Below are 26382 nucleotides of genomic sequence, written 5' to 3'. Positions count from 1 at the left end.
GGCTTACATTATGCCGCAATGGCAATCGCCATTTCCGGAAACAGAAATACAGAGTAATATTGCATTTAAAGTACAGAAAATATAAAATGAATTAGAAGTAAATAAATATACAGTTCATTTCAGGCAATGAAAATCAAGGGGTGATATATAACGTTCAATAGTGACAACGTGATTGAAGTAAACAAACAAAAAAAAAATAACAGGAGTTCAATGTTAACTTGTTCTGATAAAGTTTTGATGTCAGGACATTTATGAAGGATCCTTTTGATAAGTCTTTTTGAACAGGTTAGTCTTTAATAATTTCCGGAAAGCTGTCAGATCGTGCATTTGTTTTTGTGGCATTTGGTAGTGCATTCCATAGTTGCGTGCAGATGTAGGAGAAGCTGGATGCATATATTGATTTATATTTAAGTCCTTTGCAACTGCTGTGGGTAAAAGGGAAGTGGCCGTGTGGCAAGTAAAGCACTTGCTGCATGGCCATTTAGGGGGGGGGGGGAGCCCTTACCACCACCCATTGAGGCTAACCTGGCAGTAACCGATTACCGCTGGGTACACTCTGGCTCTACAAAAATAAACATATTTTTGTAGCACCGGATATGATGGAGCGCTGGGGAGCGCTGGGGTGGGAAGTACCGCCAGGCTGCTGCAGTAGCCCGGTGGCACTACCTCTTTAGCTAGCGTTAAGCTCATGTTGGGCTTACTGCCACTTAGTAAAAGGGGCCCTAAGCGTATTCTATAATCAGCACCTAGATTTAGGCTTAAGTTGATACCTCAGCTTAGTTGATATCTCAGCGCCTAAAACTACATGCATCCATTTACACCCAAGAAAATGTGGCATAGATCCCGGTGAGTAGATTTACATGCACTGGGCCATATTCTATAACTACTTGCATAAATTTCAGAATGCCCACAAAATGCCCATTTCCCTGTACATAACCATGCCCCTTTTTACCTACGTGCGTTAGAAGTTTAGCGTACTTTGTTACAGAATACACTTAGCAAGTTGAGCACGTAAATTCTAATCAGTACCAATCAGGGGCGTAGCCAGACTTCGGCGGAAGGGGGGTCCAGAGCCCAAGGCGAGGGGGCACATTTTAGCCCCCCCCCCGGTGCCACCGACCCCCGCCATTGCCGACCCCCGCCGCCACTGCCGCCACCACCAACTTTGACCCCCCCCTGCCTCTCGACCCCCCCCCACCGCCAACCCTCCCCCACCACCGCTGTCGCCTACCTTTACTGGCGGGGGACCCCAATCCCCACCAGCCGAGGTCCTCTTCTTCCGGTGCAAGGCTTCGTTCTGTTTCTGAGTCTGACGTCCTGCACGTTGTAGGTGCAGGACGTCAGACTCACAGAAACAGATCGAAGCCTTGCAGATCAGCCAGCAACGCAGCCGCTGACTGATCTGCAAGGCTTCGTTCTGTTTCTGTGAGTCTGACGTCCTGCACGTACAACGTGCAGGACGTCAGACTCAGAAACAGAACAAAACCTTGTGCTGGAAGAAGAGGACCTTGGCTGGCGGGGGTTGGGGTCCCCCGCCAACAAAGGTAGCCCATGGCGACGGCGGCGGGGAAGGGGAGGGTCAGCGGCAGGAGGGGGGTCGAGAGGGTCATTGGCAGGGGGGGTCCAGGGCCAAATCTACGGGGGCCCAGGCCCCCGTGGCCCCACATAGCTACGCCACTGGTACCAATTAGTGCTCATTATTGCTTAAGTGCTGTTATCAGCACTCATTAGCTTGTTAAGTTACATGCATTGTTACAGAATCCGTGCCGATTTTGGCGCGAATCTCTAGGTGCACTATATAGAATCTGGGGGTTTAGCCCTACATGTTTAGATGGCTAAGGGGTCATCACAACTGATGTATTTTTCTATTTCTATATGGCTCTTTTAACACAAATATAGGGCAGAAGAGGTTTCTCTGTTTCAAGCTAAACAAATGGGGATCTTTATGTATTTCTATTTTACTTATTAGGGTTTATTTACTGCCCTTTTGAAGAAATTCACCCAAGGTGGTGTACAACAAGAACAATCTGGATATAGGTAATATACAATTTCAGCAGAAAAAATATTTAAATAAGTGCACACTAATTTATTTTTGTTACATTTGTACCCGTGCTTTCCCACTCATGGCAGGCTCAATGCGGCAAGCAATGGAGGGTCAGGTGACTTGCCCAGAGTCACAAGGAGCTGCCTGTGGTAGGAATTAAACTCAGTTTCTCAGGACCAAAGTCCACCACCCTAACCACTAGGCCACTCCTAGCATGCTACTTACATTGTCAACACAATACAAATACATTTTTTAAAATACACACTAAAATATCTTAATAAACAGCATAGTAGAGGTGAAACATATGGACAGATAAAGTAACAGGAGTTAGATAGAAATAAGGGTGAGAAGCATAAGGAGAAATTGCTGATGGAGTCAGAAAATGATCTCAGCTAGAGTAAGAGTTGGATAAGCAAGTCCTGCTACAGTAGGTGCAGCTGGTGTTAATCCTTGCGTGTGTGACTAGCTAGTTAGTTGCTTCTTCCAATAAAGGTTTGGGAGAAGAGCCAAGCTTTCAGTTATAACTGTAAATCCAATTTTAAATAAAGGTATCGTCTATAACAGGATGCTCTCCTTTATTTCTATTTACCTAAGTGGATCAATATGGTAACTATACCAGTATAATCTAAATCCCCCAATTTCTTTCTGTCTCAGAGAGAGATACAGTAAACCTTGTGGTACAGCCGCAGCTCTACTGTATAATACCATGGAACGCTATAATAAGTGAGCATCAAACTGCTGCCACATTAAAATCACGGCAGTAATGTACAGCTCATTGATTAATGCAATCTTTCCTGTCAGTACATGAGCGGTGATTGGCCTCCTACTTAACCATCTATCCCCCCTTCAATCCATTCAGAACTCTGCTGCACGTCTTATATTCCGCCTGAACCGATATACTCATATCACCCCTCTCCTCAGGTCACTTCACTGGCTTCCGATCAGATACCGCATACAGTTCAAGCTTCTCCTTCTTACTTACAAATGCACTCAGTCTGTAGCCCCTCATTACCTCTCTACCCTCATCTCCCCTTACGTTCCTGCCCGAAACCTCCGCTCACAGGACAAATCCCTCCTCTCAGTACCCTTCTCCACCACAGCCAACTCCAGGCTCCGCCCATTCTGCCTCGCCTCACCCTATGCTTGGAATAAACTTCCTGAGCACTTACGCCAAGCCCCCTCCCTACCCAACTTCAAATCCTTACTCAAAGCCCACCTCTTCAATGTTGCTTTCGGCACCCAACCTTTATACCTTTCAGGAAATCCTGACTGCCCCAATCTGACGACCCCTACTTGACTGTTTGTACATTTGTCCATTAGATTGTAAGCTCTTTGAGCAGGGACTGTCCTTCTATGTTAAATTGTACAGCGCTGCGTAACCCTAGTAGCGATTTAGAAATGTCAAATAGTAGTAGTAGTAGTAAAAAAACCAAAACACCGGCATCTCCCTCCCAAACCTTCTTCTTTGTAGAGGTCCCCCTCTCTCCCTGACCTGACTCCCCTACACACAATTAAAAGATTTTCCTGGTAGTCTTGTGGCCCCCTCCACCCACCCTCACACACTTACATTTCCCTTCCTTATATAGCAGACAGATCCTGCCAGTGCATCCCCAGGATGCATCGTTCAGGGCAAGGTGCTGCCATTTTTCAAGATGGCAGTACCAGAGGCAGGATCGAATGAATGGTCATCACTACTGCATCTCCTCTTAGGTACATCAAGTGGGCTTGGGTGGGCTGGGGGAGGGATCAGGGGTGGGAGGGTGCCACTAGACACCAAGGATTTAATTTTTTTAAAGTAGGGAAGGGAGAGGAGGGAAGAAGGGTGGGAGGTGCGACCACTAGGAAAATCTATTGAACTGCGGGGGGGGGGGGGGGGGGGGGGGGGGGGGGGGGGGAGAGGGGGGTTGGTTTTGATTTGGTTTCAGATCAGGTCATGTCATTGAGGAGATGGGCCACTAGACCACCGGGGGGGGGGGGCGATGCAGGCATCCAAAGCAGAGTAGTTGGGATGGGGGGGAGAGGGTGCTAGTACATACTCACTCCTCTCAAGCAACCCTTCTATGCTGCCCAGACCCTGGTATTATTTTTACCATGGTAGTTACATAGGCAAAGCTTTTTAAAAATGTTTGCGGGCCGCGAGATAGCAAATGTACTTTATTTGCATTTATTAAAATGAAATTGTGGTCAGAGTTTCTGTGTGAGTTAACACCCATGCAGAAATTCTTTCTGCATTGAAATCTCATGGTAAAACTGGGTTAAATTTGCTCAGTGCTCTGTAGGAAAACCAGGAGCATACATTCCTAGAGACATTGCCGTGTTGTGCCCAATTTGTGCATTGGATATATAGGACTGTGGAAGACAAATATATGCAAAACAGTGGTATAATCAATGAATACTGTACATCCTTCAGGCAGAACAGATAAAAGGTTGCCCTTCCCCAATGAATTTATAATTTTAAAGGATGCAAAGCAAAGCAAAATCCTACCAGAATAAGAAAGCTTTGTAGGCGTAAAGCAGTGGCAGAGAAGATGGGAGATTTTGACTCTTTAAACAGAAGGATCTAGCTTAGTAACTGCAGAGTTACCTAGCTAGATCCATGGGGTGGAAACTATCCCTTGCTGAGTAGGTAAATCTATCTAGGTTCACCAGGTAGTTATAATTGTTGTTAAGTGCCATTAAGTCAGCGTTCACTCATGGTGACTCTTTGGATAGTTGCTCTTGACTGTGTTCAGTCTTCAGTCAGGTGGCTATCATTGTAGAATGGCATCCATAGCTGTTATTGTTGTAGAGGTCTTCCTGTTTTGTGTTGACCTTCAAAACCTTGCCTAGCAAGATGTCTTTCTCTAATTATCTTTCTGTTGGTATTTGAAGTAAGAAAGTTGAAGTCTTGTCATTTGAGCTTCCAAGGAAAGTTTAGGTTTGATCTCCTCCAACCTCAATTGATTTGTTCTTTGGTCGGTCCACAGTATAAGTAGTACTCTTCATCAGCACCAAAATTCAAGGCATCAATGTTCTTCCTGTCTTGCTTCTTCACTGTCCAGCTTTCACATCCATATGACATTATTGAAAATACCCTATTCAGAAAACAACTCAAGACAACTCCATTCAAAAAATCTCTCTTGTAACAATGCACCCCTGTATAAATCTGTACAATCAAATTGTTTATTTCACCTATCTGACTGATGGTAACTGTATATGCAATTCTTGGGATACCCAAGGGACTGTCTCAGTTATTATCTCTTAAACTGTGTAAACTGCTTTGAACTCTCCGGTATAAGCGGTCTAGAAATCCGAATCAAGTAAACTGTCACGGTCGTCAACGTCTGTGCCTTGCTCAGTGCTTTGCTTCATCTAGACCCATTAGATTTACGTGCAGTTCTTGCCAGTGACCAGTGCGGTCACTGTGGAGTGGTGGAAGCTAAGCTGGTGATGTCATCAGTGCTGAGCCCTTCTTAAGCTGGCCTCTGTGTGCACTCAGTGTTCTGGCAATAATCCTTGCTTGAGCTCAGGCCTGCCTGAGGCTCTGCTAGTTCCATCTGCTGTTTCTTTGTCAGGCTGTGGCCTGAAGCATTGCTGCAGCTTCTTCTTTTTGCTCTGTTCCAGTGAAGCCTGCTTCCTTGCCTTGAAGTCCTGAGCTACTTGCCCTTCAGCTGAGTCCCCAGTCATTCACAGTGAGTCCCTGGTCGCTGGCTGCAGTGAGTAGGCTCTGTGCTGAGTTTTGGACTATGTGTGCTGGAAGTGCGGAGGGATCCACGTGGGCTGTTCCTGGTTCCTGTTTGCTGTACTGTGCCTGTGTGTGACTTTTGCCCTGGGAGCATTCGGCTCGGGTATTTCAGATACTATGACTGACCTGCCTGCCCTGGGAGCATGGGCTTGGGCATTGCTTTCATTAAACCCTTTTGCCCTGGGAGCATGGGCTCGGGCATTGTTTTCTAAACCTTGCTTGCCCTGGGAGCATGGGCTCGGGCATTGCTTTCCTTAAACCTTGTTTGCCCTGGGAGCATGGGCTCGGGCATTGTTTGCTAAACCTTGTTTGCCCTGGGAGCATTGGCTCAGGCATTGCTTTGCTTAAACCTGGTTGCCCTGGGAGCATTCGGCTCGAGCGCCTCTGTGATTGCTTGTTTTCTTCTTTGCCTTCAGCGAGCGGAGTGGACCGCTCAAGTTCCCTACTCGAGGAGCGAGTCTTCAAGAGACTACTTTTCCTTTGCCCTGCTGCTGCTTATCTCCTGCTTCTGAGAGAGCTTTACGCTGAGGTCCCGCGGCTTACATGAGAGCCCTGACAGAATTAACCTTTTCTAGCTAAGTGCTACTGCTTTCCGTTGCCCGCCAGGGCAGGCCTTTGACTAGTCTCTTGTTCTCTATGTTTGCTTTTCTTGTACAGCTAGGTTGTTTTACTATTTGCCAATATTGTATGCTTAATGTTTTGCTTTGCTTTAGCTAGTGTTAGGATGTGCAGATAGGCTGCTTATTGTCCTCTCTTCTCTTACGTTATTGCTGAGCTGTTTGTTTGCCTTTTGCCTTGTGTTTCTTTTGCTGCCATTAAAGCTACCTTAGTTCACCTTCATTTGTAATCCAGCCCAGTTCTTTGGGATACTCTTGTCTCTATGGGACTCCGTCTACCCAGAGGTGGGCCAAGGGCTAACAAACGTTACATAAACTTGGACAAGTCAAAACTTGTAACATCTCTGTGCTTGAAGATCTTGTCTAGATCCTTCAGCCATTCTACCAAGAGTTATATTTACCTCTGGAGAGAAAGGGTATCTTGGGAGTCAGGGCTAGATTGAGGGTACATACATGTGAATAGTAATTTTATAACAGGTTGTTTATATGTGAAGGCCAAGCAGGTGCCTGCTTTAAGCCTATGTTATAGGGATGTGCATTAATTTGAAAATTTTTCATGTTGTTTTGTGTAGTATTTCCTAAAATGACTGGAAAAAAGTTTAGTTGTAACCCACTTAGGATCAATTCTATAACTGGGCATCACAAGTTAGGCGCTTCTATGTGGTGTGTTGAGCACTAATTCTACAGTTGCATCTCGGCACCAAGATTACTTTATAGAATACTAGTGGAACCCAGCCCGTTTCCTCAACAATGAAGTGGACCCTAGGAAGGCTGTCTTGTAAGCGATTTGTCTCTCCCCTGCCCTCCCCTTCATGTCCAGCGATTCTTCCCTCCCCTCCCCTCCATGTCCAGCGATTCTCCTCTTTCCTGCCCTTCCATCCGTGTCCTGCGATTCTCTTCTCTTCTGTCCCCTCCTCCCATCCCATCCCATCCATGTCCATCGATTCTGCTCTGCCCTGCCCTCGATGTGCCACGATTCTCTCTTCCTTTATATCTCATCGTTTTCTGGCTGGCCTCCCTTCCATTGGTAACATCCTGACGTCAGCTCGCCTCCAGCGTTCCCTTCCCTCTCACTGTTCCGCCCTCTGACATCATTACGTTTTGACGCGAGGATGGGGCAGTGAGGGGGAATGGAACGGTGGAGGCTGGCTGACGTCATGAGATGTTACGAACCCAGGCAGCCAGACAGCGATGGAACATTGGAGGTGCAAATTATTATATAGGACTAGCACAAGGTATCTACATGCTTACATTTAGACACACCCACTTATGCTATGTCAATAGGTTGCACTATCTGTATGCTGTAAAAGAGAAAACTGAAAAGTACAACAGAAATTCCACCATGAGACTAAAGGAGGACTAAAGACAGAGGTCTTATGGGAGAAAACAAAAATTTGACTCCCTTACCTGTCCCCGTTACTCAAAGACATGAGCTTGGTCCACAGTCAAATCAAAATACTGCTTGCAAGTGTGACATCAACAATAAAAGTTAAGAAATTGTTTTTTAATGAGATCAGATCACTAAGGTTAGAAACTGGAGGATAGGTATCCATAGCAGCAAGCTATGACCGTGATAGAAATGACTCGGTGCAGGAACAAAGTCACTATTAACAGGAGGTGTGCAAGCAGTTTTTAATGTACACTACACTGAACTTTTAACCTACACTGATGTTTTCACCCTGAAGTTTTGTGTAGGAAACCATGACAAAGATACCTGAACACACTGACAGGTCAACGTTTTGCACCAAGGTTGGCCCATATTGCAAAGCTGGTCATTCTATTCTCTCACCACTTACCTCTGTGGACTCTCATGGGATTGGCTTCATTGATAATACAAACAGCGACAGGTGCTAAAAAAAACAGCTAATATGAAACATTTTAAAAGAGCATTTCAGCTTGAATGGAGATTATTTCAAGTCTTCATGGCAAGTTGGTCAAGTTTTAGGTTCAATCAGAACTAATAATGAAGAAAGACCCAAGTACCCCAGTAGTATATATAATAAAATTAAATTACTAAATGTATTCATTTATTAACATACCAAAAGGCTTAGAACTTCATATCTCCTACTATTTCCTCCATCAATCTAGGGAATGGTGCTGATGCTCATGAGATCCCTTGGGGCATCCTTTTAAATTCATGAAATTCTAATGAACAGATTAAAGCAGTTCTATCATAGAAAATAGAAAATTGCAGGATTGTAGGACCACAAACGCCATCTAGTCTGTCCATTGCTGATGTGACACTGCAGAACTCTCAGATAATACCTGTGGTGCAGTTTTTCTATTTAATTTTTTTTTTCTAAAGTGTTAAAGGTCATGGATTTGATTTACCACCATTCTGTGATACAACCAAAGTTTCTTATACCTGCTTAAATGGTTTTGAATATCGGCCCCACTTACTGTAAACAGTATATCTCTGGAACATTGTAATTGACATGAACTAGGTAGTTAAGTATTAATTGGCTTCATTGAGGCTCACTCTTATTACATCAAACGGTATTACTAGGATAAAAGCTCTCACATACAAATGATCACAGATCTTGACATAAACAATACACGCAGATACAACAAAAAAAGTCACCTTTTGTCCCTTTTTGTGAATAAAGATTTGAATTATTGTTGGTTGGTTCCCTCGGTTCTTGATGTTTGACCAACAGAAGCCTTAGCTTTCTTCTTAGCATCGCTCAGTGTAACTATAGGACTCGCCAGTTGGGTTTACATTGAGGGAGGACCCAGTGTCTGAAGTTCATGTTTCTTTTCTTCATTGAGTAACTGGTACTAGAGATAAGATGTCCGGATAGTTTAAGGCAGCCATACCCAACCCAGTCCTCGGGGAACACCTAGTCCCATCAGGTTTTCAGGAATGAGTATTGTAAAGAGGAGGTGGAACGGTCTAGGGGACAAGAAGAGAAAAGGAGAGAAAGAGACTACAAATCCCAACATGCATTAAAGGAACCCAGTGGTAGGAGAGGGTACGTGCATTCCCGAGAGTCACCAGAGGAGGGCTGCAGGGAAAGGAGTAAGGCCGAGTCCCCAACCTGGTGGAGGAGGTGGTGGGACAAGTGGGCGGAGAAAGAAAAGATACAAAAGATCCTTAATGAAGAAAAGGGGAGGCAGCTGAGGGAAGGGCGGGGTGAGGAGAATATGGACTGGGCTCCTGAAAAGGGGGAGGAGGAGGCGGACCCATGCCCTATGGAACTGACTGAACCGGAGAACGCCCAGGAAGAGCCGATGGACTTTTCAGCGCTGGCTCAGCGAAAGCCCGGGAGATAACGGATGCCAAAGTGGGTCCAAGCGGGAGGAGGTCAGGTGAGAGTGTGACTGACCAAGAGGGTGGAGGCCCTTGGCTTTGTTCCCGCGCAGAGCCAGAGCGAGAGAGAGAGAGAGGTACGGCGTGAAGGACTTGTTACGTGTTTGAAAAGCTAAAGAAGGACTGGGCTGCGGCTCATGGGTTTTTGTTTCACAAGAGCCACTTACCTGTGAAGAGAGAACAGGCCAGAAGTTTAATGTGGGGTGTTTTTTTTCACTACAACTCTCCAGGAGAGGGAGAGGGGAAGCAGCCGAGAAACACGGGACTGTATTATTGATTTGTTTTTTTTGGCAAAGTTTTCCTCTTCTAAGAGGTAGAGGGGAAGTAGCTGCTGAAGCCAGGGCTGTGTATCGCCCGGCTTGAAGAGAGTATAAGTGTTGAGGACTGGGACTTGAATAAAAAGCCAGACCAAACGAGAGACTCTCTTTCTATCCCCTGAACAGTTTTCTTTGTGTTTTTTTTTTAATTGAACTGTACCTGAATTTGTTTGTGATTTTTGGAGCTGCGACGGATGAGTTAAGGAGGAGCGAGCTTACAGTATTCATATGTCGGATTTGCATGCAATTGAGGCACTGCATATAAAACTCTCTCATGCATATTCATTGTGGATATTCTGAAAACCTGATGGGACTAGGTGTGCCCAGAGGACTGTGTTGGGAACGGCTGATTTAAGGGTTCTTTAACGAATGGTCAATCAGCTGGTGGAGCTGATTGTAGTTGAAGGCACTTTGTAGCAAAGATAACCAAATCCTCTCTGTGGTAGCACTGAATGGTAAAGTAAGGATCATGGGATAGCTGGCAGGCACGCCAAAAGCCATGATTTCAGCTCTGATGTTTTTTGCTTTTTTTTTTTAAATAGGGGAATAATATTTAAAAGATGTGTCATAATTGAAAGGTGAGGAGGAATAAGATGCCCTCCCCCAGACTTATAGAATATTTTTTTGTTACATTTGTACCCTGTGCTTTCCCACTCATGGCAGGCTCAATGTGGCTTAAATGGGGAAATGGAGGGTTAAGTGACTTGCCCAGAGGCACAGGGAGCTGCCTGAGCCTGAAGTGGGAATTGAACTCCGTTCCTCAGGACCAAAGTCCACCACTAGGCCACTCCTCCACTCCATATTAGAGAATATTAAATAACAAAAGTTAAAGGCTTAAGAAACAGGTTTATTCAAAGGAAACTTGTTACTGCTGTATGAAGAATTTGCTGTTATTAATACAGCCCGGTGCAGTATGGAACCCTGAGAAAGGAGAATTGTATGCACCTGCCTTTTTAGTATTATGAATTGGAAAAGGTTCAGCGAAGGGCGACTAAAATGATAGCGGGGATGGGACGACTCCCCTATGAAGAAAGACTAAGGAGGTAAGGGCTTTTCAGCTTGGAGAAGAGACGGCTGAGGGGAGACATGATAGAGGTATATAAAATAACTAGTAAAAAAACCCCGTTTCTGATGCAAATGAAACGGGGGCTAGCAAGGTTTTCTTCAGAGTGTGCATGTGGGAGTGTGTGTGTCCTGCCCTCTGCCCTCTCTCCCTCCCCCTCCCCCCTCCGAGTCCAGTCCTTCAGTGTTGTTTCCTGCTGTTCTATGTTTTTGTTACAGAGAGAGTGAGAGCATCTCTCTCCCCTCCCCCCTCTGAGTCCTTCACAGTTTCGTGGGATTTCCTGCTGTGCTGTTTTCCTTCACCCATGGGGAAACCGGATATCTCTGGCGCTTCACACTTCCGGCTGGAGGCTTCAGTGGTGCCTTTTATATATATAGATGAGTGGAGTGGAACAGGTGGATGTGAAGCATCTGTTCACGCTTTCCAAAAATACTAGGACTAGGGGGCATGAGATGAAACTACAGTGTGGTAAATTTAAAACAAATCGGAGAAAATGTTTCTTCACCCAATGCATAATTAAACTCTGGAATTCGTTGCCGGAGAACGTGGTGAAGGCCGTTAGCTTAGCAGAGTTTAAAAAGGACAAGTCTGTAAACCACTACTAAATGGACTTGAGAAAAATCCACAATTCCAGGAATAACATGTATAGAGTGTTTGTACGTTTGTGAAGCTTGCCAGGTGCCCTTGGCCTGGATTGGCCGCTGTCGTGGACAGGATGCTGGGCTCGATGGACCCTTGGTCTTTTCCCAGTGTGGCATTACTTATGTACTTATGAAATCAGTAAGTTAATTTTATTTATTTCTATATTCAAAGTGATTTAAACAAGCGGGGGGGGGGGGGGGGGGACCTGTATGCTACCAGGAAGGGGATCAGAAATGGGGGGCTTGTGTGCTACCAGGGGGATGGAAGGGGGAGTTATGTGTTATTGGGGGGAGAAGGAGGAAGAGGTTTTGGCATCATGGGGCAGAGAAGTAGAATTGGGGAAGCAGAGGGCACCTGTATCACTTATGCGGGTCTGGCCAATATTCAGCAAGGTCCTGCAAAAGTGTCTTATGTGGGTCCCAACTAAATATCCACTGGGACCAACATAAGCTCCAGCAGCTAGCACAACTGTAATTAGCTCCGGATATTCAATGCCAGTACTCGGACATGGTCCAGCATTGAAAATCTGGGATTAATTCTGCTCATGGCGGTCAGCATTTAAAAAAGCGCTGACCACCGTGGTCTGACTATTTACCCCGTAGTATTTAGCTCACACCTGTCCAGTGGTAGCTCAAAGGTGAGCTACATTCAGGTGTACTAGATATTTTCCTGTCCCTGGAAGGCATACAATCTAAGTTTATACCTGAGGCAATAGAGGGTTAAGAGGCTTGTGCAAGGTCAGAAGAAGTGTCAAAGGGATATGAACCCTGGTCTTCCTGGTTCACAGCCTGCGGTCACTCCTTTCTCAATGCGTAGCTGAGAAATGGAAGGCCTGTACTTTTTCTGCTTTGAGAAACTCAAGGGGTCTTTTACTAAAGATTAACACATGTTAATTGCAGCAGGGCCCATTGGAATAAAAATAGGTCCTGTGGCAGATAATATGCACTAACCTTTAGTAAAAGATCCCCTCAGTTTACTTAGAGAACACTGTGAAAAGAAGGAACTTGCTGTATTAATCTAAACTACATTCTGAAAGAGGTACAGAAATAAGACAATAATCTGAATACCGGATTGTCCCTCTTTTTCCTCAGTGTTCTTTATGTTCTAAATAAACTCTTCTCGACATGTCCTGATCATAGAGGTATGCTTATTTTTTTAACAGTGGGTACAAGCTTTTGGGTTTAAATTCACCGTTCCTGAATACAAAGATTTTACTTCAGTCACATATTCAGGTCATACTCTCATAGCCAAGTTTATCCATTTAAGATAGCTTGGAACAAGTACATAGGATCACTACTACTACTTATCATTTCTATAACGCTACTAGACGTACGTAGCGCTGTACACTTGAACATGAAGAGACAGTCCCTGTTCATCAGAGCTTACAATCTAATTAGGACAAATAAGAGATAAGGGAATTACTAAGGTGGGAATGATAAAATATGGGTACTGAACAAGTGAGTAAGGGTTAGGAGTTAAAAGCAGCATCAAAAAGGTGGGCTTTAAGCCTAGATTTGAAGACGGCCAGAGATGAAGCTTGATGTACCGGCTCAGGAAGTCTATTCCAGGCATATGGTGTAGCAAGATAAAACGAACGGAGTCTGGAGTTAGTGGTGGAGGAGAAGGGTGCAGGCAAGAGAGATTTACCCAGTGAACGGAGTTCCCGGGGAGGAGTGTAGGGAGAGATAAGAGTGGAGAGATACTGAGGACCACTTGTAAGTCAATAAGAGGAGTTTGAACTGTATGCAGAAATGGATAAGGAGCCAGTGAAGCAGTGGCGTTCCTAGGGGGGCTGGCACCCGGGGTGGATCGCCGATGCGCCCCACCCCCCAGGTGCAGCGCTCCCCCCAATGCAGCGCGGACCCCCCCGGCAAAAGGACCCCCCCGCGAAGGAACCCCCTCCGCCGAGTGCACGCCGCCGGGGGGGGGGGGTGCCGCGCGCGCCTCTCCTCCGATGTTCCATGCTTCTTCTCTGCCCCGGAACAGGAAGTAACCTGTTCCGGGGCAGAGAAGAAGCATGGAACAACGGAGGACAGGCGCGTGCGGCACCCCCCCCCCCCGGCGGCATGCACCCGGGGCGGACCGCACCCACCGCCCCCCCTAGGAACGCCACTGCAGTGAAGTGAATTGAGGAGAGGGCTAATATGAGCATAGTGACACTGGCAGAATATAAGTTGTGCAGCAGAATTTTGAACAGATTGAAGAGCAGAGGGATGGCTAAGTGGGAGGCCTATGAGAAGCAAGCTGCAATAGTCTAAGCGAGAGGTGATAAGAGTATGGATAAGGGTTCTGGTAGTGTGCTCAGAAAGGAAAGGGCAAAGAGGAAGGAGAGGGAGAGCAAATGGCATGGATGGACAGACTGGATAAGCCATATGGTCTATATCTGCCTTCATTTTTCTCTGTTTCTATGTAAGGTGTAATGATCCCTCTCCTATTAGGGTTTATCACCACTGAATCCTTAGGTTACAGTACCGACCCCAGGGATTCACATTTCCAATCTTGGATTCTGTTATCACTATGGTGGAACATTCTACTGTTAGGATTCACAGTCCTTCTGAGAATCGTAGCTTCATCAAGAGCTGGGCATTTTTCCATTTTCTGCAAACACTGTCTTCTCTATTCCCATAGCATGTTACTTCTCTGCATGAACACAAAAACTCCTGCCCCTAGAAAAATGAACACACTATCCCTGGAGCATGCTCACAACATTTCTCTTTGTGGGACACTTCCTTCAGGGCCTTAGAACTTAAGAGAGAACATAATCTATTTACCCATGGGTTACATGCAAAACCAGCAACACAGACTGCTCATACATCACACCAGACTTTCCAAACATGCTAAAATAGCTTAGATCATAAAACCCACTGGTGATTGTTATAATCATCAACCAAAAATCATCACCAGTAGATTTTATGAACTGACTTGATTTCAATGATCAAGGCATTGTGACATGGTGATGTCTGAGACCTTTTCCTCCTATTTAGCTATATGAGAGTGAACCCATGGTCCACTGTTGTGTTGTATTGGCCATATTGAGGAAGCGGACTTTTTTTTAGCCTTTTTTGTTTATTAATTGTACTAAAATAGCTTAGCCTATTTGATCTTAGGTCTAATTTGCCACTAAAAAAAAAGTTTACTCCCATCAGTGCAAGGTTCCCCTAAACTCTAAACTAAGGAGCAAGGTCAGGAAATATTTCTTCATGGAAGAGGTGGTGGATGCCTGAAATGCCCACGGGTGGCCTAACATTAGGCAAGACTAGGTGCTTGCCTGAGGCAGCAGCTTATAGGAGGGGGGAGGGTTTGCAACAGAAAGCAGCTGCAGTCAAAGCAAAATAGTAGATCCTGACAGCCACAGAAACTCAAAGAGACATCAATGGGTACTTTTACCTGCAGGAATGGAGGGTAATTTTCAAATAACCCATTTACCTGGCTAAATGGCTTTTGGGAATTGCCTTCATTATCCCTCTGATTCTATAAAGGTCGCCAAAAATTGCGTGCGCTAATTTAGGTGCAATCCCAATTTGCATGCACAATTTAATAGGATAACGAGTCAATTAGTGCCAATAATTGGCTTTTAACAAGCAATTATTAGCACTAATTAGATTTCATTGGGTGTTTTGCATGTAAAGTTAGGCATGGGATCCGCGCCTAAACTTTATGCATGGCATAAAAAAGGAAGCATGAAAAGGGGATGGTTATGGGTGTTTTGGGACAGAGCGGGGGGGGGGGTGTGGCTTTAAGTTATTCTATAATTACAGAATAACAGTGCATCATGCGTAAATTTAGGCACAGGCATTTGCATCATGTTTTCGTTGGTGTAAATGGTCATGCCGAAATTTACATGCGACCATAACACTTAAGCATTATTCTATAAGCTGCATCAAATGTTAGGTGCAGTTTATAGAATAGCGCTTAAGCAGGTTTTTTTGGGGCGCCATTGACTGAATCTACCCCTATGTGTGTATGTATACATACACAGACCATACAAAGTATTTGATGGAATGTAACTGGCATGGAGTGGCAGGGGCGGCTCTGGCCATCTTATTGAGCAGACTAGATGGACCATGTGGGTCTGAATCTGCCATCACATACCATGTTACTATGTCGCTTATTTTGAAGCATATGGACGTCCCAAAAGTTGCCATGATACAATATACATAGTAACATAGTAGGTGATGGCAGAAAAAGACCTGTACGGTCCATCCAGTCTGCCCAACAAGATAAACTCATATGCGCTACTTTATATGTACACCTGACCTTGATTTGTATCTACCATTTTCAGGGCACAGACCGTAGACGTCTGTCCAGTACTAGCCCCGCCTCCCAACCACCGGTGCTGCCACCCAATCTCCGCTAAGCTTCTGAGGATCCACTCCTTCTGAACAGGATTCTTTTATGTTTATCCCACGCATTTTTGAATTCCGTTACTGTTTTCATCTCCACCACCTCCCGCGGGATGGCATTCCAAGTATCCACCACTCTCTCCGTGAAAAAATACTTCCTGACATTTTTCTTGAGTCTGCCTCCCTTCAACCCCATTTCATGTCCTCTAGTTCTACCGCCTTCCTGTCTCCAGAACAGATTCGTTTGCGGATTAATACCTTTCAAATATTTGAACGTCTGCATCATATCACCCCTGTTTCTCCTTTCCTCCAGGGTATACATGTTCAGATCCGCAAGTCTCTCCTCATACGTCTTTGAACGTCTGCATCATATCACCCCTGTTTCTCCTTTCCTCCAGGGTATACATGTTCAGATCCGCAAGTCTCTCCTCATACGTCTTTGAACGTCTGCATCATATCACCCCTGTTTCTCCTTTCCTCCAGGGTATACATGTTCAGATCCGCAAGTCTCTCCTCATACGTCTTTGAACGTCTGCATCATATCACCCCTGTTTCTCCTTTCCTCCAGGGTATACATGTTCAGATCCGCAAGTCTCTCCTCATACGTCTTTGAACGTCTGCATCATATCACCCCTGTTTCTCCTTTCCTCCAGGGTATACATGTTCAGATCCGCAAGTCTCTCCTCATACGTCTTTGAACGTCTGCATCATATCACCACTGTTTCTCCTTTCCTCCAGGGTATACATGTTCAGATCCGCAAGTCTCTCCTCATACGTCTTTGAACGTCTGCATCATATCACCCCTGTTTCTCCTTTCCTCCAGGGTATACATGTTCAGATCCGCAAGTCTCTCCTCATACGTCTTTGAACGTCTGCATCATATCACCCCTGTTTCTCCTTTCCTCCAGGGTATACATGTTCAGATCCGCAAGTCTCTCCTCATACGTCTTTGAACGTCTGCATCATATCACCCCTGTTTCTCCTTTCCTCCAGGGTATACATGTTCAGGTCAGCAAGTCTCTCCTCATACGTCTTTGAACGTCTGCATCATATCACCCCTGTTTCTCCTTTCCTCCAGGGTATACATGTTCAGGTCAGCAAGTCTCTCCTCATACGTCTTTGAACGTCTGCATCATATCACCCCTGTTTCTCCTTTCCTCCAGGGTATACATGTTCAGATCCGCAAGTCTCTCCTCATACGTCTTTGAACGTCTGCATCATATCACCCCTGTTTCTCCTTTCCTCCAGGGTATACATGTTCAGATCCGCAAGTCTCTCCTCATACGTCTTTGAACGTCTGCATCATATCACCCCTGTTTCTCCTTTCCTCCAGGGTATACATGTTCAGGTCAGCAAGTCTCTCCTCATACGTCTTTGAACGTCTGCATCATATCACCCCTGTTTCTCCTTTCCTCCAGGGTATACATGTTCAGATCCGCAAGTCTCTCCTCATACGTCTTTGAACGTCTGCATCATATCACCCCTGTTTCTCCTTTCCTCCAGGGTATACATGTTCAGATCCGCAAGTCTCTCCTCATACGTCTTTGAACGTCTGCATCATATCACCCCTGTTTCTCCTTTCCTCCAGGGTATACATGTTCAGGTCAGCAAGTCTCTCCTCATACGTCTTTGAACGTCTGCATCATATCACCCCTGTTTCTCCTTTCCTCCAGGGTATACATGTTCAGGTCAGCAAGTCTCTCCTCATACGTGCTGTAACGCAAATCCCATACCATTTTTGTAGCTTTTCTTTGCACCACTTCAATTTTTTTTACATCCTTAGCAAGATGGTACATGTATCCTCCTAAATGATTAAGGGGCTCATTTTTTAAACAGAAAAATGTCCAAAAGGCGTCACAAAGCAACACATGGAAGTTTTTCTTGTAAAAACATCCAAACCACTATTTTTTGAAACAGATTTGAAAGATGTTTTCTATGCAGTTTGCAGTATGTCCAAATCACAAGGAGGCCTGTTGGGGGGCGGGGGGGGGGGGGGGGGGGGGGGACTTGGGGTTCCCAGAACTTGGACATATTTCTGTCATAATGGAACAGCAAAAAAGTCCAGGGTTAAAAGTTAGACGGTTTGGTCTGGACCTGTTTCAATCACAACTAAGTCATAAAAATGTGCCCTAAATGACTAGTTGACCATTGCAGGGATTAAGGCATAACCCTCTTTACTCCTCCAGTGGTCACTGATCTCCCTCCTACCCCCCAAGGACATGAAAGAAACAATACATACCAGCCTCTATGACAGTTTCCGATGTTATGGCCAGTCCTATTAGATCAGTAATGTACTAAAGGTGATGATTTATCGAATTGTATTTATTGACTCACCCAATAAAGATTTTTCTTTTGTTAACACATCATGGGGAGTGAACAATAGCCTTTGTGGAAGTGGCTATGCACTTGCTTAAAGTAGAAAGAGACATTAGAAGAGTGAGCTCAGCACTCAGATGACTAGAGCCTTGAGGAAAAGTCTTCTCCTTGCCCATTAGGACACCATCCAAGCAAGGTAAGGCCTCCACAACTCAATTGACCCTCGGAGCTGCACCATCCACGTACACCTTCCCAGATGACTGGTTACACAAAGTTACAAAGAATGTCAATAGGTGGATTGAAATCTGAACTCCCTGGTTCTCATACCATTGTTCCAACTAGTAGCTCACTCCTTCAGGGCCTCCATTGTACAGTGGTTTTGAGTCACAGTTGGTGACTCAAAAGCCGGTGGTGGGAGGTGGGACTGGTGGTTGGCAGGCGGGGATAGTGCTGGGCAGACTTATACGGTCTGTGCCCTAAAGAGGACAGGTACAAATCAAGGTAGGGTATACACAAAAAGTAGCACATATGAGTTTATCTTGTTGGGCAGACTGGATGGACCGTGCAGGTCTTTTTCTGCCGTCATCTACTATGTTACTAACGTGTGACTTTGGCCCACATTCTTGACTCCTTGCTGCATTGCAGTATGGTGCCTCTCTGCTGCTAGCAACTGTATCTGCCTTACTCATTCTCTCCACCCTCATTAATCCTTTCCCCTCCTCCTCCTGTCACGAACACGCCATATTGGTTATGTATGCCCATTTATCCTGTACTCTATTGTTTTAATGCCAGATTCCTCAGTCAAGCTGCATTCTTTTTGACAGCCTATGTGGCCACTTATTTTGCCTATTAGGGCTGGCTCTGGCTAGAAATAAGATCAAAAATTTGAGTGCACGGAATGACTTATTTCATACATATGTGCTTGTTTTCTGAGCTAAGAACAACGGGGTGGCCCATGGGAACGCAACGAGAACCAATTCACAAGGCTTCACAGTCAGCATACTGGGTAGATAATTACCCTAGAGGATAAGATGATACAGCTGCATGTATTTTCCAACTTGGTTTATTTGCTCTGTGGCATGCAGCTGCTTTATAACTCATAAATCATTCTGAGTTGGGGGAACAAATATTTATTTCTGTAAACAATAGGGGAAGATGTTAGAAGGCAGTACTTCAACAAAAACTGCTAGGAAAGAGCCTCCACACAAGAGGGGCAATTGCCAGGCTGTGGGTTGTTTTTATCTATAGATATTACAGTGACCCTTGAAAGGAACGTTTTTCCCTTTGAAAATCAATGCGGTCACCAAATCCACATCTGTAATTGGTGCATGTGTTTTTCTATGTAAATTTATGTGCATAATTTTTAAAATCAAAAGTATGCAAACACGTGCCAATCATGCCACAATCCCATCCCTGGAATACCTCTTCCGATATGTGTAGAAAGTTATACATATATACAGTGGTGGAAATAAGTATTTGATCCCTTGCTGATTTTGTAAGTTTGCCCACTGACAAAGACATGAGCAGCCCATAATTGAAGGGTAGGTTATTGGTAACAGTGAGAGATAGCACATCACAAATTAAATCCGGAAAATCACATTGTGGAAAGTATATGAATTTATTTGCATTCTGCAGAGGGAAATAAGTATTTGATCCCCCACCAACCAGTAAGAGATCTGGCCCCTACAGACCAGGTAGATGCTCCAAATCAACTCGTTACCTGCATGACAGACAGCTGTCGGCAATGGTCACCTGTATGAAAGACACCTGTCCACAGACTCAGTGAATCAGTCAGACTCTAACCTCTACAAAATGGCCAAGAGCAAGGAGCTGTCTAAGGATGTCAGGGACAAGATCATACACCTGCACAGGGCTGGAATGGGCTACAAAACCATCAGTAAGACGCTGGGCGAGAAGGAGACAACTGTTGGTGCCATAGTAAGAAAATGGAAGAAGTACAAAATGACTGTCAATCGACAAAGATCTGGGGCTCCACGCAAAATCTCACCTCGTGGGGTATCCTTGATCATGAGGAAGGTTAGAAATCAGCCTACAACTACAAGGGGGGAACTTGTCAATGATCTCAAGGCAGCTGGGACCACTGTCACCACGAAAAACCATTGGTAACACATTACAACATAACGGATTGCAATCCTGCAGTGCCCGCAAGGTCCCCCTGCTCCGGAAGGCACATGTGACGGCCCGTCTGAAGTTTGCCAGTGAACACCTGGATGATGCCGAGAGTGATTGGGAGAAGGTGCTGTGGTCAGATGAGACAAAAATTGAGCTCTTTGGCATGAACTCAACTCGCCGTGTTTGGAGGAAGAGAAATGCTGCCTATGACCCAAAGAACACCGTCCCCACTGTCAAGCATGGAGGTGGAAATGTTATGTTTTGGGGGTGTTTCTCTGCTAAGGGCACAGGACTACTTCTCCGCATCAATGGGAGAATGGATGGGGCCATGTACCGTACAATTCTGAGTGACAACCTCCTTCCCTCCGCCAGGGCCTTAAAAATGGGTCGTGGCTGGGTCTTCCAGCACGACAATGACCCAAAACATACAGCCAAGGCAACAAAGGAGTGGCTCAGGAAGAAGCACATTAGGGTCATGGAGTGGCCTAGCCAGTCACCAGACCTTAATCCCATTGAAAACTTATGGAGGGAGCTGAAGCTGCGAGTTGCCAAGCGACAGCCCAGAACTCTTAATGATTTAGAGATGATCTGCAAAGAGGAGTGGACCAAAATTCCTCCTGACATGTGTGCAAACCTCATCATCAACTACAGAAGACGTCTGACCGCTGTGCTTGCCAACAAGGGTTTTGCCACCAAGTATTAGGTCTTGTTTGCCAGAGGGATTAAATACTTATTTCCCTCTGCAGAATGCAAATAAATTCATATACTTTCCACAATGTGATTTTCCGGATTTAATTTGTGATGTGCTATCTCTCACTGTTACCAATAACCTACCCTTCAATTATGGGCTGCTCATGTCTTTGTCAGTGGGCAAACTTACAAAATCAGCAAGGGATCAAATACTTATTTCCACCACCGTATATATATATAAATTTTTTAAGTGGTATGGGATTTGTGTTGCAAACCATATGAGGAGAGACTTGCCAAACTGAACATATATACCTTGCAGGAAAGGAGAAACAGAGGTGACACGATACAGACGTTCAAATATTTGAAAGGTATTAATCTGCAAACAAACCTTTTCCGGAGAGGCGAAGGCGTTAGAACTAGAGGACATGAACTGAGGTTGAAGGCGGGCAGACTCAGGAGTAATGTCAGGAAGTATTTTTTTCATGGAAAGAGTGGTAGAGACGTGGAATGCACTCCCGCGGGAGGTGGTGGAGATGAAAATGGTAATGGAATTCAAACGTGATTGGGATATACACAAAGGAATCCTGTTTAGAAGGAATGGATCTACGGAATCTTAGCGGAGATTGGGTGGCAATGTTGGTAATTGGGAAGCAAAACTGGTGCTGGGAAGACTTCTACGGTCTATGCCCTGATCGTAACTGAATGGATAGGGATGGGCTGGAGTGTAAATTTTAAGGGATTCGACGTTAGATTCAGAACTTTTAGTACAAGAACGGTGCTGGGCAGACTTCTACGGTCTGTGCCCTGAGAATGGCAAGGACAAATCAAACTCGGGTATACATATAAAGTATCACATACCATGTAAAATGAGTTTATCTTGGTGGGCAGACTGGATGGACCGTACAGGTCTTTATCTACCATCAAATACTATGTTACTATGTTACAATAAATCCTTAATCAAAAAACCCAAAGGATAATGAAGGAGACCAGTGGCGTTCCTAGGGGGGCTGACACCCGGGGCGGATCGCCGATGTACCCCGCCCCCCAGGTGCAGCGCCCCCCCCCCGGAACAGCGCAACGCCCCCCTCCCTGGCGAAAGAACCCCCGATCCCCCGGTGAAAGAACCCCCCCCCGAGTGCATGCTGCTGGGGGGGGGGGGTGCCGCGCGCCTGCCGGCTCTTCGTTTTCATGCTCCCTCTGCCCCGGAGCAGGAAGTAACCTGTTCCGGGGCAAAGGGAGCATGAAAACGAAGAGCCGACAGGCGCACGGCACCCCCCCAGCGGCGTGCACCCGGGGCGGACCGCCCCCACCGCCCCCCCTTGGTACACCACTGAAGGAGACTATCAGAAACTGGAACAATAACTTCTAAATGTACTAATTGTAGAAAAATGTTCCATATTTTATTCATCCGTCCACCATTCCAGCCCGTACATTATAAATTATGGTTTTATGTATTGTGCAAGTTAAAAAAAAAATCCTTAGCAATTATCAAGTCAACAGTAGGCACCACAAAAAATACTTACCTTGGGAGTCTCTCAACAAACATCCACAACCACAATAATTCATCTGATGACTTTAACATCAGGTTTCAAGCCGCAAGAAAGTGGAGATATTTGAGCACCAATCCATGAAGCAAACTTGAGAAAGTTGATGCCAGGTTGACAAGTGTCCTAACTTGTCCGGAATGTTTTATGGATACCAGCTTTGAATATCGGTGGCACAGGATAACTTCTGACTTTGCCTTGGCTCTGCTCATGGACTGTGTTGGCACGATCCAGGAAGTGCCAGGGCAGTCAGTACATTTATTTATTTATTAGGATTTATTTACCTGTTTTTTGAAAAAATTCATTCAAAGCAGTGTACAACAAGAATAAACCAAACACAGGCAACAGACAATTACACCAGTACAAATATTCAAATAACAGTACACATTGGGGTGAATTCTATATATGCTGAAAAAAATAGGTGCCAAAAAAGTGCTATTCTACAAGCCGCGCTTAAAGTTAGGTGCAGTTTATAGAATATCAGGGCTCATGCCTAACTTTAGGTGCAGCCATTTGCATGAACTGAAACGTGGTGCAAATATATGCGCCTAAATTGGGCACGTACCCCCATATTCTCAACAATGTGCATAAATGCTAGGAATGCTCCTATTCTGCCCATGACCCTCCCATTTCCATGCCTCATTTTTTACTCACGTATAAAGTTTAGGTGCAGACGCATATAAGTTCCAATTAAATCTAATTAGTGCCAATAACTGCTTGATAAAAAGCCAATTATTGGCACTAATGAGCTCATTATTCAAAGAAATAGTGTGTACAAATGCCCAAATGTTTGGCAACTTTTACAGAATTAGGGGGATTATGGCATAATATGCTACTTACAATGTCAATACAATACACATTAAAGCATCTTAATAGACTGCATAGGGTATAAGAAGAGGTGGAACATATAGACATATATGATAGAGTAACATGAGTTAGATAGAAATAAGAGTGACTAAAAGAAATTGCATGTGAAATCAGAAAAGGTGCATGAATATGATCTCAACTAGAGGAAGGGTGGATAAGCACATCTTGCTACAATATATGCAGCTGGTGTTACTGCTTGTTTGTGTGATTAACTAGATAGTTGCTTCTTCCACAGAATACTTGGGAAAAGAGTCAAATTTCACCGGCATTAAGTGAAGCTTTTCAGGGTGTACGTTCTTGAGTGTAGGAGCTACTCCAGAGAAGGCTGGTTGGCAGGTGTCACATTGCATCATTTCCTTTGGAGAGTGCGTGGTTAGAGGTATTCCTTGGGGAAGACTTTAGCAACTTGGAGGTGTGTAGAGAGAGATCGTATTCAAGTACTCTGGCCTATTTCATTTAAAATCTTTGAAGATCAGTTATAGGAACATAGGCCAGGGAGAGCGTCTGAGATCGGCCATGCTGTTTATTGAAGGAGGTCAGGGAGACAGTAGAAGTTACAGGGAATGAAGGGGAAGGAAAATGAGGAAAAGATGAAAATGCAACACCAAACTGCTGCATTGAGCAAAATGCATATTTATTTATTTGTTGCATTTGTATCCCATATTTTCCTACCTATTTGCAGGCTCAATGTGGCTTACATTATACTGTAATGGCGATCGCCATTTCCGGAGTGAGAAATACAAAGTGGTATTGCATTAAAGTTCATAAGTGACAAGCGAGTTAATCAGTTAAATAGAGAGAGTTCATTGGTGACAGTAGGTGAAGCAATCAAGTATAACAAGCTCGGTTATATCCAGGTCTAGTATATGTTTCGTTGTCTGGTATTTAGGATGGATCAGGTTGTTTTGTTTTGTTTTTTAGGTTTTTTTTTCATATTTTTTTCCTGCTCTTATTTCAAGAATTGAAAACAAATTAAAGAAGAAGTCCTTCATGAATAGAATGTTTTATTTCACTCTATAGGGGACAAGACCTGTTGAGGTAGGTTGAACACTGTAGCGTTCTCATTGCTGTGATTTTACAGCTGCCTAGGGTAAGCTCTTGGGAATTAGTTAGAGGTAAACCTATGATAGCTGTATTACATTTGGCAACACGTCTCTGGCCTGTTCTGTTAGATTGTTGTGTTCGTCTTTTTGCAGGGGTGTCCAGGTTTTTTCAGTAGTGGGCCATATGATCAGAAATCCATATGGGTAGGGGAGCCGCATTAATTGTTTTTCTAGTGGGGTGCATGATCAGAAATACACATGAAAATATTTTACGTGCATAAATATTTTAGCCTACTGTAGCATGATCAGTCCTCCATATCTGTGAATCTCTTCTGAAATTGTGACTTTATTTCCGCTAAATAATCCTGCAATGCTTCATGTGTGCTAGCTAATTAGGTAAAAATGATTTTTTTTTTGCTTAAATTCTTAACTGGGTCGCATCCTGAGGTCAAACGGGGTGCGCTTGGCCCATGGGCCACACATCGGACACCCCTGATTTATGCGGTAAGAAGTCGCTGAGTGAAAGGAGCAGTAAAACTGTGATTGAACAAGATTTAAGGCTGGCAATTAGTCTGTACAGTTAACTGCACTTAAACCATAACTTATATATTTTCCCTGCGACAACAAGGAACTGTCAGCACATTGTGCTGAAAATTACTGCAATAACAGAGTTTCATAGACTCCAGCTGCCTGACAAAATGAGATAATTAAAATTAGCTAATTGAAAATGGAAACATAGAACATGACGGCAGATAAAGACTATGAGTCCATCCAGTCTGCACTGGCTACGAGTGATGGAAATGCTTGCAACCGAAAGCAAACATCAGTCGGCCGGCAAGTGACCAAAGGGATAGGTAGAGGTTGTCAAACCAACTTGAACTGGCCATGATCCCCTACCCAAACCCAGGAAGTTGGGAGGGAGCAAAGCTGTGTTCAGCAATCAGGGTCAATATAAAGTTTCACACACCAAGTAAAATAAGTTTATCCTGTTGGGCAGACTGGATGGACCGTACAGGTCTTTATCTGCCATCATTTACTATGTAAAACAGGACAGGTTGCAAATCAATGGATACATCCTTTTGTAGTGTGACTCAAATGTACAAATTCACCTGGTTCTTATCTTTAGAGTTTCATTTTATTAAGTTAGTATTCAGTTTGTCAAAATTCATCGAAGCAGATAACACAAAAAGCCATTCATAAAATATTTAAAGAGCATATACAAAACATACAGGGACCCTTTTACAAGGAGGCGGTAAGGCTGCCACACATGTAGCGTGTGCCAAATCGACACTACTGCCTGGTTAGCATGCCCACCTGGTGGTAATTTCGAAGTTGGCACACACTGTTTCCTGCAGTACAAAATATTTTTCTATTTTCTACCGGGGGCCACATTGGAGTGTGCTGCTTGAGTACCACACGTGTACCGCTAGGTCAATGGTTGGTGGTAAGGGCTCAGGCAGTAAATAGCCACACACTACTTTTAACTTTAGTGCATGGCCCTTTTCTGTCCCATTAAAAAAATGCCTTTTTTTCCAGCCGTGGTAAAAAAATGGCCCAGCGCGTGACAAAAACATGTGCCCACACTATCGCAGGCCACGTTTTATCATGGCTTAGTAAAAGGACCCCACAATAAATATAAACTAAATGGATTAAAATAACTTATTAAAATCTCCCCTGTTATTCAGCTAAGGTGGTCAGCACTTTTTTTTAAATGACAGTCACTTGTTAC

This window comes from Microcaecilia unicolor, chromosome 6 (genome assembly GCF_901765095.1).
Source record: "Microcaecilia unicolor chromosome 6, aMicUni1.1, whole genome shotgun sequence".
Lineage (NCBI taxonomy): Eukaryota > Metazoa > Chordata > Amphibia > Gymnophiona > Siphonopidae > Microcaecilia > Microcaecilia unicolor.
Note: the sequence above shows the minus strand (reverse complement) of the source record.